Source organism: Megalopta genalis, chromosome 4 (assembly GCF_051020955.1).
Source record: "Megalopta genalis isolate 19385.01 chromosome 4, iyMegGena1_principal, whole genome shotgun sequence".
Lineage (NCBI taxonomy): Eukaryota > Metazoa > Arthropoda > Insecta > Hymenoptera > Halictidae > Megalopta > Megalopta genalis.
This window is the reverse complement of record NC_135016.1, coordinates 27,766,974-27,785,512: the sequence shown is the minus strand read 5'-3', so window position 1 is coordinate 27,785,512 and position 18,539 is coordinate 27,766,974.

Genomic DNA, 18,539 nt, shown 5'->3' with positions numbered 1-18,539 from the left:
ACATGATAGAACAAAATGTTTCACTGCACTACTAAATTACAAATGTTTCTATATTCTACGTTATTAATGATTCTAGATTTTTGATTCCACTTCTCCACTGTTCTTTCGAAACAAATAACGCAGCGTAAATGCATCTTTATCACAGGATCATTCGGTAGATAAATAAATATAGTCGTTTTCCTTGTAAATAAATAATACATAACAGCAGTCAAATCGACCACGGAATGACTAAGCATAATAAAAGAGATTATAAAGAAAAATTAAATAAAATAATGAGATGTAGATATTAATTCTTTTTTATTCGATCGTAATAAAAATTGTCCTTTGCATTATGGCATTTTTTTTTGTTTATAGCTAATTTGCAACGTCCGTATTTATCTCAAGTTTAACACTTCCACGACCGCGCTAGAAATCTCAAAAATTTTCATAAAATTAAAATATTTCATTCGATTAAACAAAAATTATGAAGCAAACTTATATAGCATCGATTACTTCTTCAGCATTCGTACCTCTTGCAAATCTTAATAAAATTAAGCAATCATTTTTAATTTTTCATTAATCATCCATTCGGTCGTCAACCGACTGAGTTTAAAACGGGGAGATCTCCCCGTTCGGTTGGCTTAGTGTTAAGTTCGAAAAAATTGTATTTATTGATATAGACCACATATTCTTAAGAACACCCTATGATCTATTATTGCTTGATTCACTGGAAAAGTTCAAAACATTGCAAGCTACATTTGGAGCGATAATGCACATTTGGACACATTATTAGCCACGATTGTTCGGATCACTCTGAAGACTGAAAAAAAGAAGGAAACGAAAATTTCTCTCACTCCATACTCTAACGTGTCCTTAAAAAGTATGAACGAAACACAGCCGATCGATTTAAAGCCGAAAATGAAAACGGATTTGAAATGGATTTTATTATTTCTGAAAAGCGCGCAAGGCCTGCTCAACGAAATGGAGATTTGTTTACCAATGAACGATTAAATTCGGTAACGAGAACGAAGAGTAACAGCGAATATTTTTGAGAACATTACGGAAACATCTCCCCGTTCGGTTGGCTAAGTGTTAAGATTAATAAACGTACACTGATCGGCTTCCGAGCCGTCCATATGGTCTAATAATAAATAATAGAGTACACAATATTTCGTAGTGCTTTCTTCTTTGCTCTCTGCCATAATGTCTGGCGAAACTAAAAATCGCAGTCGATCGAAACGAAAATGATCGGATCGCTGGAAGAAAAATCGGTTAGCCGACCGAGGTTACCGAAACGAATGATACGATGGTCGTACGCGTCAAGAGCAGGTGCGCGACGGAGAAGCTGGAAGGGCAGGAATGAAAAGTTCCGGGTCAAACACGATAAAATCGGCATAACATAACTCACAGACGGCCGTGAACTGTTTCTCGGAGAATTACGGGGCCGTGCGGTCCCGGGCTCGGTTTGAAGTTGGACCGGGCAGTCGTAAAGAGGGCCGACCGCTCTCCGGAAGGCTATTACCCGGAGAGAAAAAGCTGCGGTTCATCCCCTCAACAACGTTTAGGTAAGTACCGTCAATAAAAAGAAACGCCCTTCCGTAACAAGACCGGTGCAAGACAAACGGCTCGCCGCAGGAACGTGTGCATACGGGAGGGGCAATCAATTCCGGGAGATATTTCGAAACCGCGGCGGCCGCTTAAGCCGGCTTTATCGTATGACGTATACCGCGTGTCGTTCCGCTCGATGAGAATCGCGAAATCTTATGGGGGTCTGGCTAATCTATAAAATATTGCGGATATTCCCTTACTTATGTGCTTCCCAACGCGCGGAAACATACGCCCGACGCGGAAGAGGTTCGCTTTACCAAGGGATATTCCGCCGTGCTTAACGGGCTATGATTTTTGTATGCTTAAATACACAGGTCTCATCGATTTGGTCATTGTTTATACTCGCACGTGGCAAACGGAATGATTGAAAATTTAATTTTAACACTATACCGTGATGCAAAAACTATCTGTTGCATGCCGGTGGTACCACTTTGGTGCCATTTGAAAAAACTGAAATAATATTTGAACTATATTTCTTGGGTGTTAAAAGGCAGCAAACTAACTATAGCATTGTGCTTATTTAACTAAGAATTAAGTACGAAAATGTAAATCTCTGGCATTTTCGATGCTATTGAAAATGGGTACTTTGTATGTTTTACGGCTTTCTCCGTTTTTCAGGTAAGACGGCCCTCGCGGCCCATCTGCAGGGCACGCGAGCGCTAAACGCGCTTCGACTCGAGTCGAGCAAATTTTCACTCGAAAGTCCGTTACACGCGGTGTGAGAGCGGATTGGTTATTTCTGACCACTAAGGATTTTCCGACCCACAGTTTGCGTGTCTTCCGCGGTTTTTTAGTTAGTCGTCTGTGAGCAGCTTACGAGTACGCTCGTTGTCTCTAAGCTCTTACGAGCAAGCCTGTATATTGGATCTTGTGTTTCCGTGTGTTCAATAAATATACTTTTACCTAAAACTCTGCCTTTAATTATTTGCAAGCAAATGATCAACAGAAAATTCTTGGATGACATATCTTAATTTTAGGAATTTATATTATCGCCATCTTCGAAATTTTTTAAAAATCTAAAATTTCCAAGCTATTACGTCAAACAAAAGAACCATATCTAAGATCTGCGGACGGCATAGTGTTAATAATAGTAATAGTAATAATAATAATAATAACAACTTTTTTTATCAACGGGATAAACCCTTGGTTACAGTGATCAATATAATATGACAGCAGTCACGCAAAGACGGATGAAATACAAAAACTTAAAACTAAAAACAAAGAACAGAAGAAAAGAAACAAAAGAGAAAAAACAAACTTATATATAAAAACTTGACAGAAAAAATGAAAAAAGAAATAAAATTGTTACGCTGATTCATTATAATTTCCTGCTTTTATTAAGATTCGCAAGAGTATAAGAACATGGAAGAAGCAATCGATGTCATATGAAGTTACTTCGCAATTTTTATTTAATTCGAAAAAATCCTTTAATTTTATACAATTCCTGAGGTTTCCGGCGCAACCGTCGAAATGTTAAAAACAGTTCCGGCAATACTCGGGCAATCTTCGATTCTGTTCATCGCCAAACTTATTCGGTAAATTATTCAGTTTTGATTCTTCAATTTCTTTAAAATATTTATCTAACGCGGACGCAAACTCCGCAGAATTTCAGTAGCGAGCGGAATCATTGATAAACGAAGAATACTAGCGCGCCGTTATGACCGTGGCAAAAATAAGGACGTTCAATGAAATATTTCCGATAAATTGCTCCGGCTCGGCTTTCAATAATAAGCGGGCTCTCGCCGAAACAGATTTTATTGAAGACCGGTCATTCGGTTACCGTGTTCATTGCCCGAACGATTTTTTATTTCCGTTCGAGAGCGGCGCGTTCCCGATCTCATTCCTATCCATTAGTAAATCATCGGGGCTCGTCCGCCGGAGCATTTATCTTTCAATTCCGTTTCGGAATATAATTGACTCGGCGAGACCGTGGCCGGTATGCCCCGCCGGTATGCCGGGACCGCTCAAGATGGCCTGAATCCCGCGTAGCTTTCAGCCAGATGATAACAGTACGCCCAGAGGCAGGCCAGAGAAGCCAATGAAAATACGGATACGTCTAACGAGTGTGCGCCGCTAATTAAATTTCCGTTCCCCAGTTTTGTTCGCCACCGGTCGGTTCGGTCTCTCCCGCTCTGCCGCTGTCGGTTCTTTTTCTCGGGACCATACCTACTTCCCTTTTCATTTACCACACTTCCGGCCGCTTTCTTTCTCATTGTTCCGTCCACTTTCTCACCTTTTGTTTCGGCTGCTTGAAATCCCGGTTGGTTTCCATTCAGTCGAATACTTTAGATCGGCCGCGACGTTGGCTTGCCCGTTTGACGGTCTTTGCAACGCGATCTTCCGCGTGTGTTCCAAATATAATTAGGTTATGCCAACCTCTGCCGGAGAGAAATGGCTCCTTTGTCGCAATTCGAACGATCCGTCTTTATGGGAAGTCATTGTTTCTCGGCGTTTCGAATTTCGGTATAACGTTATTTTAGTCGCGATTTTTAGGCCCAGATTTTGTAAATCACTTTCCTGGTGTATCGCAGTCTTTCTTCGGGCATCGTTCTACTCGATCTACACCCGTGTTTCACGTTTCCGATCGTAGCCCAGCCCATAGCATGTTTCTACGTCATTCGGCCGACCGTAGCTCGACCAATCTCACTTGCCTGCCCATAAGCTTTCCTTATTTCACTTGTCCGACATGCTGCAATTTTACACGTTCTGCTATTCCTCGTCCTATTCTACTCCGTGACTATAGACCGTCCCACTCTACTTCCGACAGCATAAGTCGTCTCATTCAACTTGCCCGACTATAGGCCGTTTTCTATTCCAGTTCTCTGATAAGACGTCCTATTCTAGTTGGCTGACTCTAACTCATCTCTATTCCACTTATCTGAACACACAGCTGTCTGATCAGTAGTTTTCCTCACACCCTGTGATTGCAATCTATCGCTCCCCGTAGATCGTTAAACAGTCATAAATTACTCTCGATAATCATCCAAAAGCAGTACATTACAAACAGTGTTCATCAATTTTGATTACAAAAGATATGCTAACGGGTAAAGAAAGATTCTGTTGTTATCTAACTACTCGTCAACGATGTCTTTCCATTTTTATTAAAACAAATGTGTTAATGATTGCTGGAAAATCTTGTTCTTATCTGAACACTCGCAGCTTAATTATTAATAGGCCGTTTTCTATTCCAGTTCTCTGATAAGACGTCTTATTCTAGTTGGCTGACCCTAACTCATCTCTATTCTACTTATCTGATCACAGAGCTGTCTGATCAGTGGTTCTCCTGACACCCTGTGATTGCAATCTATCGCACCCCGTAGATCGTTAAACAGTCATAAATTACTCTCAATAATCATCCAAAACCAGCGCATTACAAACAATGCTCATCAATTTTGATTACAAAAGATTTTCAAACGGGTAAATAAAGATTGTGTTGTTATCTAACTACTCGTCAACGATGTCTTTCCATTTTTATTAAAACAAATGTGTTAATGATTGCTGGAATATCCTGTTCTTATCTGAACACTCGCAACTTAATTACTAATAGGCCGTTTTCTATTCCAGTTCTCTGATAAGACGTCTTATTCTAGTTGGCTGACCCTAACTCATCTCTATTCTACTTATCTGATCACAGAGCTGTCTGATCAGTGGTTGTCCTCACACCCTGTGATTGCAATCTATCGCACCCCGTAGATCGTTAAACAGTCATAAATTACTCTCAATAATCATCCAAATGATTATTACACATTATGAGCATTACAAACAATGCTCATAAATTTTTATTACAAAAGATTTGCTAACGAGTAAAGAAAGATTCTATTGTTATTTAAATACTCGTCAACGATGTCTCTTCATTTCTATTAAAACAAATGTGTCAATGACTGCTGGAAAATCCTGTTCTTATCTGAACACTCGCAGCTTAATTATTTGGAAGAAGCTGTACCTTTAATCGAACAAAAATATGCGAAATCGTTACGAATGATTTCAACGAATGTCGGACGAGAAGAAAAGTTCCTACATGAATGTAGAATAATTTTGGTCTCGATTGTGCACCGGGAGTTAAGAAAGTGACGAAATTGGCTGGCGCGAAGCTGATCCCGTCGGCAACGGTGTTTTTAATTTGTGCGGCAGCCCGGCTCGTCGATCGTCGGGGCGACGTCGCGCTCAATTCCTCTCGCGCTTCTTCCTGCATTCTGCAGCGTGGGTAGGAGGAATTTATAATGTCGCTCTCGAGCGGCGTGGATCGGGGCGTTAAAGTTAACGGCTTCCAATATCCGACGTATACGGCTGTACTGCACTCAACAGCCTGATAATGCTTTACTTGCATTATGGAAAACAGTTCGTTAAAACCGTATTATCCGCTTCGTCGAGCGACGACGCTGGCCAGAGGCTCAGCTGTGCGCCGCCAGTCTTTCGACTGCGATATATCGCGATACATCGTTACGGGGGGTTTTCACGGGAACGCTCCGATGTCATAATGGAGATTAGGGGGGACGTGTCGGATCGTTGAATCGTGTCGATCGAGGAACCTGAAAAAAGACGCCGCCGAAACTGTAGCCGAAAATCCATTAGGTTTTGCATCTCAATCGGTCGAATCGAATTTAGGAGATCCAATGTGATTCGATCGAATTTTTAGCAACAATGCGACAAAAGCATCTTGCCCTGCTACTTCTGCTTCCTAATCAAGGACGTTGTGTATCTCCATTTTCAACTTTTACTTCGCATACCAGAGTAGCAGACTAAACTTCATTTTCTCTTAAATTATGAATTACTTTATATCTTGAGATCGATGTGCGCAGCTTTTGAATTGTGTAAATTTTGTTATACTCGGATAAATGATTCGGTTCACACAGGATCCTTAATACGGGATCTTCTCGTGCAAATATGATAATTTAAAGCCGCGTGAAAAGATCATCGGGTGAACGAATCAACATCAATTTCGTTCGGAGCCGTTGGTTCAGCGAGACGCGAGTCGCTCGCCCTTTAAATTACGGAAGCGTCTCGACCGGCATTATTTCTCGTGTTTTATGCAGCGTATCACAATTTCCAGGATAACTGTTATTTTTCAAATTTATTTGTAAAAACGCCGCAGGTTTATGCAACGCGCGACGTCGTTGATTCTAAAGTCCCGGCTGGCCACGCTCTGTTGACTTTCCCACGGATGCTGCTTGTTGCCGGAGCTTCTGTTTTTCTTAATCCGTTGTTCCAAAGGCTGCGAAATCGCGCGATAATTCCTCCGAGTGCTGAACTCGCCTCGAACGCGGCCGTTCGTCGATTCTATCGAAGGAATCGAGGGAATCGAGGAAATCGTAGGGAATCGAGGAAACCGGGGGAATCGAGGAAATCGGGAGAATCGAGGGAAGCAATATAAAACTGGCGGTGAAGCGTCACGCGAGCATATCCGCGCCTAATCCGAGGCGGAGTGCGCGAATTCGAGCCGGCATTGTTCCAGCACGCTGCCTTATCACCGTTCTCCAATTCCCTTTGGAAGTGTCCCCTACACCTCGAAGGAATCTCCCTTGAGTTCTCAAGGCTTCGGCCGGAGAGCCAACTCGATCTTCCGCCGTGTCGTGTATCCACGCCCACCGGCTGCACCGAGTCGATGGCCATTGTACTTTAAACAAAGCGGCCGGCGTGAATTGTACGGGATTTAATGAAAGAAGATCGGCCCACCCTTCTATCCGACCGACAGAATGGCGGCCACTGTCGGCTGCCTCTAACCAGCACCGATTTCTAAATTATTGAGGAGAACCGCGGCCGCCGACTCGCCGACCCGCCGACCGTGGAATCTGTTAAACGAACTGTGAACCCGCAACCGAGAATTTTCTCTACTTCACCCGGAGTGCGAAGAATGCGTAAAATCCCTCCTTTCTGCGAGAGTCGAGGAATTAATTGATGCATCCGCCGCGCCGGAACAGAAGAATTATTGAACACGACGCAACAACCGACTCACCATACTTTCCTAAAGAATTTTCAACGCGTCGAAAATACGTAGCGTTTTCGGGCTCATTCTTCGAAATAACTATGCTAATTCTTATTTTCCAGGTTTCCATCAGACTCGTGATGGAAATTTTGAACAGAATCTACGCTTCGTGTATACATTGTTCACCAAACGAAATCAGATTTTAATAGTTCGCTGTCAATAATGCGTCATTCGAGGTGGTGTAGAAGTTAAAGAAATAGTGGGCCAAGAGGTCCAGACAGAGACGACAAGTCAGGGTACACTAAGGTGCATAAGGAAAGATTACTATACAGGGTGTCCCAAAAATGTCTCGCAATCCGGAAATGGCAGCTTCCCCGGATCATTTGAAGCAACTTCTTCCTTTACAAAATTTTTCTCCGAGGCACCGTTAACGAGTTATTAACGAAAAACAGTGACCAATGAGAGGCGAGCTCAGCTGGCGCGAGATGGTCGAGTCAATGAGCGGAACTGGGCTTCGTGCGCTGGTTGGCTGGGCCGCCTCGCGTCAGCCGTACTCGATTCTTATTGGTCACTGTTTTTCGTTAATAATTCGTTAACGGTGCCTCGGAGAAAAGTTTTGTAAAGGAAGAAATGATCTGAGGATCATTCCTCAAATGATCTGAGGAACCCGCCATTCCCAGATTGCGAGACATTTTTGGGACACCCTGTATAACGGCGATGCGTGCGAACGAGAAAGAAAGGATGACATGAAAACGTAAACACACTTTGCTCTTTCTTTTCTCACGCCCTCACTCTGCTAACACGCTTGCTCGTAGCTTTGCCCGAAGTAATAAGTAATTTAACCGTGACGGCCGTTTTAATTTTCTAGTGTGCATGACATCTTGTGTGTAACATATGAAATTTTTAAGCAAGGTGTACAGTGAGGATTAACAAAATACGTAGGTCAAGGTCATGAAAAGGTCATGCCAAGGTTATGCCAAGGTCATGCCAAGGTTGTGTCAAGGTCGTGCCAAGGTCATGTCAAGGTAATGTCAAGGTTATGTCAATGTCAACATATGAAATTTTTAATTCTGATCAGTGATCATAATCAGTGTTTAGTATAATCAGTGTTTAGTATAATGCAGTGAAAGTAAACGTTGAAATTGCCTGCCCGGAGACATCCTTCTGTTCTTCGCCGTCGGATACATGAAGTGGATTTTACAACTAAATGGGTGAGTATCTTATTGATAATATTCTTCATATTTCTCTAACAAACATATCCCTTACGTCCTTTAACACGATTATTATTTATTAAATGAGCTTTGCCAATCATTCGTTGTACTGTGTTCGGACACGGAATTATTTAAATTAAAATATCATCTACGTACTTTGTTAATCTTCACTGTACACCTTGCTTAAAATTTTCATATGTTACACACAAGGTGTCATGCACACTAGAAAATTAAAACGGCCGTCACGGTTAAATTACTTACTATTGCGGGTCTGAAAAATTAGTAAATATTCTTCAGACATTCTAAAGTAAAGGTGAACAGCGTTTTTTTTTTAAATATCACTGTTACGTAGTAAAAAAAAATCCGGAAGTTCTTGCTTCGTGATTTGTTCAATACTTCGAACGCGGCTCGAGTCCGTCCCGACCATCTGTCAAAGCCTCGTGCTGTGGCCTCTCGAACTTCGCGCCGTCACCTCTCTTTGGTCAGTGTTTTCCGTTTATAACCCGTAAACAAAGCCGCAGATTGCATTTTCGCAAAGGAAAAAGTTACTTCAAATGACCTCAGCTACCCCTCATTTTCGGCTGTTAAAATAATTGTGGAACACCCTGTATATTTAACCCTTCGCACTCGAGTGGTGACCCTGAGGCACCGCTAAAAAATTGTTACATCATGTTCCAAGATAATATTTATGTTGTGGAATGAAAGGATACTCAAAAGCACTTTATTTAGAGTTACAAATTCTACTCCAGAACATTCGCGTATCCAGTAAAATAAGTGATGGTGATATATTGCAAAACTACAGAGATACAGAAATCTGGTGTTGGTGAAAATCCCGAGGTGGCAACCTCACGGTTCGGTGTCTACTTTTGAACTGTCGTCTGGGCCCACCTGGGCCTCTGTAGGCAACGGCTCACCCTCGCAAGGGGCCATAAAACTGTTAGGTGGGTCATCGTTGAAATTCCAACAATTTATATTATCAAAGTTTAGATATAAAAAATAATAGCACATCGATTTAAGCACACAGCTACAAGAGATCGTCACCGATTTCTACGGTAAATAGTGGCCTTTGAATGACAAGAGAAATCACAAGATCGAATAAATAGGTTCCAACATGTCCACAAATCCTTCGCAAAGGACAACCAAGCATCGTTTCGATGATCGCAGCGTACTTCACGCACACGGGAACTCCATATTCGATATCTTTGCCAAAAGTTATGGAATTTTGTGGAGAAAACGCGTCGTCGGCGACGGATGCAGGAGGATACGGCTTAACGACGGACGGACGGACGGACGGACGGACGGAAGACCGGGGATAAGGGAGAAACGAGTTGAACTTTTTGACGACTGGTAGCGCCGTGCTGCGAGATAAACGTGTTGCCGGTTTACGAGTGCCGGCAGTGACAGTAGATAGCGGCCCGGCTGGGTCAGCCGTTCCGACAGCGGTGTAACGACTTGTTTTGTCAGGCGGCCGGCTCCGAAGGCACAAATCACTCACGCGACAACGGAGATCGAAGGGAGGGCGAAACGATCGGGACAGTCTATCACGGGAATCGCTCCGACGGCCGGCCGAAGTGTTTTCGACCGGGCACGCCTCTGATCAACGGAGATCCCCCTGCCTCGGAATCCTGGAACCCTGCAGGTTATGATGTTATTAGCTCGACCAGCCAGTCTTATCGCAAGTTTCAACGTTTCAAAGCCACTCCATTCAATTAAGCTTTGGGAAATATCGGTGGGGTCCAATTATTCAATGATGCGGCGTAACAGCGTTTTTCTTAGCGCGCCCTGCATCATTAGGACATCCACTTTTGCACTCCAGTGTGGATCTAAAGTGTCAGTTGCGAGACATTTTCCTTGGAAGATAATTTTATATATTAAATTAGTCACCGTTTGTTGGCATAGCTATTCTGCAACCGATTCGAAAGTCCAGAAGGAGAAGACAACTTATAATATATATATATTTTTATATAATTTAGCAGAGATTATACTTATATATATATAAGTATAATCTCTGCTAAATTCGAAAATTTTATTCTGTCATCCAAACATCAATTTTATTCTCACAAACAAGTGAAAGTACAGTTAAGAATTGTATTTTTACATAGAAGTACACAGATATGAGAGCGTCTTTCTTTTTTATAAATAAACATCTTAATGTAAATTAACTCTGCTGAAATATCTACTATACGCTCTATAAATGCTAATAGATATTATATATATTATATTATATTATTATATTATATAATATAATAATGTAATTAAACTATATATAATAATATATATATAGTTTATAATATTATATACTATATAATATTATAATATTACTATATTATATATTATAGTTTATAATATCATATACTATATAATATTATAATATTACTATATTATATATTATAGTTTATAATATCATATACTATATAATATTATAATATTACTATATTATATATTATAGTTTATAATAATTATATATATATAATATAATAAAATGTTCTCGAGGTTAGTCGAGCAGTTAAAAGTACAGAAATATGCATCGCACAAAAATTTGTGGTCATATCTTTTATTCAGAGAGTACGCGGATAGCTGCATACGTAGTTTTCGGTAATTATAATGCCGGTGGAAAACGCGCGCGGAGAATATGGAATTGGCTACAAGTGTCACCGATAGCCGGAGATTTTTACGGCGCAGCCTACGGCGGCACAATGGTGGCGATTATATTTGGCAATATATAGGAAATTGAAAGCTAATTGCATTGAGAATTAAAGGCACCCTCGCAGCTCGTTACAACGTAATACCGCGTACGCACCGGCGCCTAGGGATCAATAAAACCATTTTAAGCCGATTTCGCGTTCAGCGAATAAACGAACTTCGGTTACGCGTGGCTGAAGTAAAATAATTATTCCACTGTTACTCGCGCGTTGAAGGAGATTATTAAATATCAGGCCGCCAGACAGATGACGTGTCATGATTTCGACCGTACACGGTTCATTAATTTCTAACGGGATCGACGTTCCAAAGAAGAACATCGTCGCGCTCGCAATATTATTCACTTATTTCGTTCATCCTGCGAAACACAATTTACAATTTTCGCGACAATTCGTTCCGCACGATGTTCCGCAATGTTTGTATTTGCACGTACAATCCGCGGTGTTATGGTTTTTCTATTTTTTTTTTCAGAGAAGAGCTGCTATCGGTGCATTTTTGTTCATTTGTAAATTGCATCAGACCGAACTTTCCTGGCACACATGTTTCTGCTTTAGGACCACTCGTTGCACGCAGAAACTGCGACACCACGTTTTATACTCGGTAGAACAACTGCTGCAATGGCTGCACGGTGTTTTTAATCCGTGTAACACTGCTGTTCCACCGTGCTACTAAATGCTTAGCCGCGATTTCATTTTCTCTGTGCTGTTGCAGCTTGATGATTCTATAATTCATTAGCGATACGATGCCATCTCTTGATAAAATAATAATAAAACAACTCGAATCGTTTAAAAATGTTGAATACAAAACTGAAACGACACTGGAAGAATTCAAGGATAATGTTACATTATTTTCAACTTATTATAATTATTAAGAGAAGAAATACGTTTTTATGTAACTTATATTTCTCACGATTAATTTAGACAATTTTTATTTTGCATAAAGATCAGCAGTCTACCGCTCGAAAGATCTATTTTCGATTAAAATTCGTAAAAAGAACACACGCTTTTTAAGCCTTAGCGCTCCGTTGGCTCCACTATGGAGACATCCGTCATTTGTTCTGTAAATCCGAATGCTCTGCTGCGGAGCCCAATATTTTTAGCATGATTACACCGAAGATGTTATGTTTTTGTCGACGTTGGCAATTGTTATTTGTAGTGAAAACGTGCTTAACGTGTGCACCATTACGATTAAAACATTTTTTACCTATTTTTATACTTAGCAACATAAAATGAACAAAATCAAACGCTTTCGCAAGGACGTGTAATCTTTTCCGCTTAAAATAAGACTTCCTTTATCTCGGGCGCTTTGCTCCAAAAATGTGCCGCAGTTGCTGGTAGTGATATTTTTCAGAAAAACGCTGTTCAACTTTATTTTAGAACGTCCGAAGAATATTTACTAATTTTTAATTTAATTTAATTATTAATCGAACCGATTCCAGCGAAGATTAACAATAAAAAAATTCCGACAAACTCACGCAAAAGATATTTTTGTTTCAATAATTCCGTATCCAAACAAAATTCAACAGACGATTCGCGATGCTAATTTTATAATAAATCGCGTCAAAGAACACGAGGGATATATTTATTTAAGAATTGCGAAGAATATCATTAATAGTAAATTTACCCATTTCGATGAGGATGCATTTGCTGCTTGGAAATTTCGGTCACAATTCACGATGTCGATGCACCGACCTCGCACAATGTTAAGTGGATACCATTACGATTGAAACATTTTTTGCCCATTTTTATACCTAGCAACATAAAATGAATAAAATCAAACGCTTTCACAAGGACGTGTAATCTTTTTCGCTCGAAATAAGACTTCCTTTATCTCGGGCGCTTTGCTCCAAAAATGTGCCGGAGTTGTTGGTAGGTAGTACTCGAGAAACGCGTGGAGCGCTAAGGTTGAATTGTTTCTAACTAATAAGAACGTGAAACGATTTCGTTAAAATGTTCACACAAGTTAGCCAGATCTAGAAAAGTGGCCAGGTTAAGAGGTCCGACCCAGCACAGTCTAAGACACGAGGCTACACACGAGACTCTTGGTTGAACTTTCTCGGAGTTGCAACAAGGGCCGGCGATCCGGGGCCGTGATGCAAACCAACAAATCGATACATACCGTCGGTCGGCCGTCCCTAAATGCCTCGGCACGGCAAGAAAAACCGGGAGTTTCCCCTGTGGAAACTTCGGCAAGCTGGCCTGCACGAAGGGGTTAATCGTCCGAGTTCGTAGAAATTTCTCGAGCGGCCGCGGTTCCACGAGAAAGAAAGCAGACCGGCAGGAAGCGGACAGGAACCGGATGCCGCGGCGCGGCGGACCGACGAAGTTTCAGGCTTTCGCAGCCCTCTACGCGGAAACGTTCTCTGATCTATCGCTACTTTAAACCAAAGGGAAAGCTGCGGCGATCCCGTGGAACGCGCCGGTTCTAAACGAGTGGAAATCGAACTTTTCCAATTGATTCGACTTAAACTGGCGGAGGGAACCGCCGCCGCGTCGCTGGAAATCGCTCGGTCCGTGCACTGGCCACCTCACCCTCTCCTCGCCTTCCTCTTTTCTCCTACTTGTCCTTCTCCCCCTTTCTCGTGCTCCAACTTTTACTTTCTCGTCCTTTTCTGCCGCCTTCGCTCGAACTCGCCTTCATTTTTCGATTCAACCGCGACTCCCGCTGCGAAATATCGCGGCAACTTCGACCTCCTTCTTCCGTGATCCTATTTCACCGGACGTGAGATCGTACTTTCAGTTTTTGTTTCCCGTTTCCGACACTTCGAACGTTTAATTACCGCAGGAATTCTCGTAGCTCTTTCCTTTTTCCTTTTTTTTTTTACGCGAAGCATTCAAATCTCTCAGAGGATTTATTTGCTTATCTATACACGGGGTGTCCTCGAAATAGGTGAACAAACCTCGGCATAGTATTCTACTCTTTTTAAGGGGACGAGAAAAGGTCATATAAACATACCCGGAAACTCTTCGTTTTCGAGATATAAACACTTTGTGTTCGCGAGATTGGATTTTCAAGAATTGTAACTTACGTAAAGAGTTTGTGTGAAGAAAGAAATTTGTAAAGAAAAATTCCAGAAATTTGTAAAGAATTTTGTTGCATGACGTGACAATCAAATCTTTCAGCGTTGCGACATTGTCGACAGCATTATCTTACCATTTATTATCTTAACACTTCCACGACCGCGCTGGAAACCTCAAAAATGTTCATAAAATTAAAATATTTCATTCAATTTCATTCATAAAATTAAAATATTTACTTCATCAGCATTCGTACTTTCCGCAAATCTTAATAAAATTAAGCAATCATTTTTAATTTTTCACTAATCATCCATTCGGTCATCAATCGACTGAATTTAAAACGGGGAGATCTCCCCATTCGGTTGGCTAAGTGTTAATATAATTTGATATTATCTCCAAACCGATGAGTCTCCGGACCTATGTTCGTACGCCTTTCCTCATCCTTAGGGAATGCAGAATACGATACCGAAGTTTGTTCACTTATTTCGGGAACACCCTGTATATTTACGGAAGGGCCGAGTTAGCTACACACGGCGCCAAAGCTATACGATACCCCTGAATTTCTAGTATTCCTTAAAGTCTCGGACGTGCAGAAAATTTTTGTATACGGATATACAGGGTGGGTCATTTCAGACGGGACACCCGAATAACTCGCTTGTTTTTAACAATAGATAAAGAAGCGTCGGACAAAAGTTGTTTGATTTCAGGGGACACATAATATGATGTCAATAATTTTTCTATAGGTGGAGACATCGAGGACATATGAAGGTCAAACTTGTTTTTTAAAATAAGATAACCTAATTTTTTATTCACATCCTGATAGAGCTTTTCGAGACGAATACAATGACCTATAAATAGAGGTCATTCAAGGTCGCAACATATGAACTATAATACAATGAAAAATAAATTCTTTCAAGACATTTCTCAAATATCTTGCGACATAACCTTTGACATAGCCTCTCGTTATCACTATTACGGGTCATAGAACGTAAAAGTAAACACACTAAATCACATTGCACTGGTATTTGTATCTACGTATCCTATTACTAGTTTGTCCTTCGCCTAAATTGCGACTTTGCATTAACATTCGGTTTTCACACACACACACACACACACACACACACACACACACACACACACACACACACACACACACACACACACAAATGCGTTATACAAATATAATATACAATATACAATATGATTTTCATTTATAGCGATTGTCGTAAAGGTATAAGGGAAGCAGTGCGAGTCTACGGTGAAAGATATTCCGATCGTCTCAGGCCTTCATTGCTAATGTTGTCACATATTGTAAATAAGTTAGTCCAGCATTTGTGCTGTTTCACGGTAATGACGAAACTATTTATAAGACGGATTAGGACGTCCGTAGGAAATCAACGCATCGAATTCATACGATCAGATCCATCGAAATTAAAACGCTTTTCGAAGATTATTTCTCAGCGAAGTTGTCTTCGCCCGGGCGAACTTCGCCAGCAGGAGCGATAGAAAAACTTTTCACGCAGCGAAGTTGGAGCCGGTACGATTTCGCAGTGGCAGAACGAAATACCAAACACACGATACCGGCACCACATTCATTTCCCCTTGCTCGCGGAACTATATAATCGCGGTTCCATTATTTTTCGAAGTCCTGCGACGACGAGCCTTCCTCGACTTCGGCCCGAAAGTTTCAGCGTCGGTGGAAGACGGGAGCGGAAAACTAATTTCGGCGGGGGGGAGGGCGGGCAGGGCGATGAGAACGGAACAGCCGAGCGATCCGGAAGAAGGAACGGGTGCGTAATGTTACTTCGAGAGACAAAACCAACCGCGGAGATGATGCGCGATAAGGGTTCGTGCAGCACGCGCGCACCGTCCCGTCGCCCCGAGAGATTGTCAGGCCAATAATGCATTTCTCGCGGAAAAATCCAGCAAAGAGTACGTTCGGTCCAGAGATTTAGTCATTTAAAATGCATAGAGTTCATAACTTATTCTCACAGACGACTGCCGCACCCCGCGTAGCCAGGTATTGCAACCTTACCTCGCCCTCTGCCCTTTGCTCGCCCGCCGTCCTCCGGAAAACCTCACGGGCAACGTGTTTTCATGCCCGTGACTCTTACGTTGTTTCGCCCCAGACTCGCTTTCCCGACATTTTACATTGTCAGAAATGGCCTGGCGCCGGTCCTCGCCGTGACGCGGCGCGACGTAGCGCCGTATCGAGCTCTGGCCATCGAATTCTGCATGGAAACTGCTGCGTCGGACCTGATTCGCTATTTGTCGCATTGCTAAACATTTCGTATCTATCCGAGATTCAATTCTTTTCTGACCGTTGAAATTCTTTCGTTTTCAGTATTATTTAGTGTTCTTGATCACTGTGGATTTTATGCATTTGTGATCAAGATTAACATGAAAGGCAGGCAGTAAAAATATTCGAAAGACTGAATACTGAATACACGGAGCAATAAACTTGATTGCGTGCATTGCCTCATAAAACTGACAAGATTAAATTAATTTAGATCCAGACAGTTTTTATTATAGTAGTTGCCACAATGATGTAATTTATTCAATGAATTTCCATGAAAGTCTTTTTATAATTTTCATAGTCGTAAAATGAGAAACTGCTCATCTGACCGTGATAGGTTTAGTGTTAAATATATTTTTATATCATTTATATTATTTTTCAATCCGTAACACCTATTAAGAAAGGAAATAGCTTTTGAGTTATTTCAGGTCACTGCAACTCAGGTAGACAATTTTTATTATATACAAAAGTCCACGGTTTACTCGTTATGTTTACAATGCTGACTATATTTTTTAATCTTATAGAGCAAAGTTATCTCTGGACCTCACAAATCTTCGCGTTTTATTCCTCCTATTTCCTGTTACGAAAAAGAACATACAAAGCATGTTTTACTAGATCATGCATATTACATAATATCTATCTATTAAGAAAGTTAAAAATGAAGGAGAAAACTGATGAATCTTGATCGACTTGTATGTTTGTTTGGCACTGATCTTGCAACGCGAATGATATCCAGCCAACAACAACAGCAGCCAAAACCGGGGAAAAGTGAAACGTACGTCTAGATTTAACATTTGTCAACCTCCATCGGTTTCGACACGGTATCAATTTTTCATGAAATTTTCAGAAAGCAAGGCTCGCGTCGCTCGCCGAGCAGAGTTTGCAAACCTTTGTCAATTTTTGAAAATTAGAAAAAGAAAGTTAGAAATGAAGGAGAAAACTGATGAATCTTGATCGACTTGTATGTTTGATTGGCACTGATCTTGCAACGCGAATGATATCCAACCAACAACAACAACAGCCAAAACCGGGGAAAAAGTGAAACGTACGTCTAGATTTAACATTTGTCGACCTCCATCGGTTTCGACACGGTATCAATTTTCCACGAAATTTTCAGAAAGCAAGGCTCGCGTCGCTCGCCGAGCAGAGTTTGCAAACCTTTGTCAATTTTTGAAAATTAGAAAAAGGAAGTTAGAAATGTAGGAGAAAACTGATGAATCTTGATCGACTTGTATGTTTGTTTGGCACTGATCTTGCGACGCGAATGATATCCAACCAACAACAACAACAGCCAAAACCGGGTAAAAAGTGAAACGTACGTCTAGATTTAACATTTGTCGACCTCCATCAGTTTCGACACGGTATCAATTTTTCATGAAATTTTCAGAAAGCAAGGCTCGCGTCGCTCGCCGAGCAGAGGTTGCAAACCTTTGTCAATTTTTGTCATTTTGCGTGATGACGCCGGCTCGGAGAGCGGGGCAGGGATTACATCGCGAAACGAACAAATGCACGAGGGGTATTGCCAGTCGATTATGCGGTACCTCTGGCAAAATTCGAGTGGAAAGTAAAAGCCGACGCTTTTAGAGAGCGGCCTTTAAGGGAGACGTCAATTATTAACGACACGTATTACCGATCGATAGGTCGTTTTATCGTGCTTTCAACGCGATGGAGTTGTCCCTTTGCCGGCTTTGCGAGCGTTAATTCGGTAAAAACGTTTCTCAAAATTTTATTACCCCTGACACGTCGCTCCGTCGCAAACCCTGTTTTGCGAAACGACCGTGGATCTATTACACCGCGCTTAAATC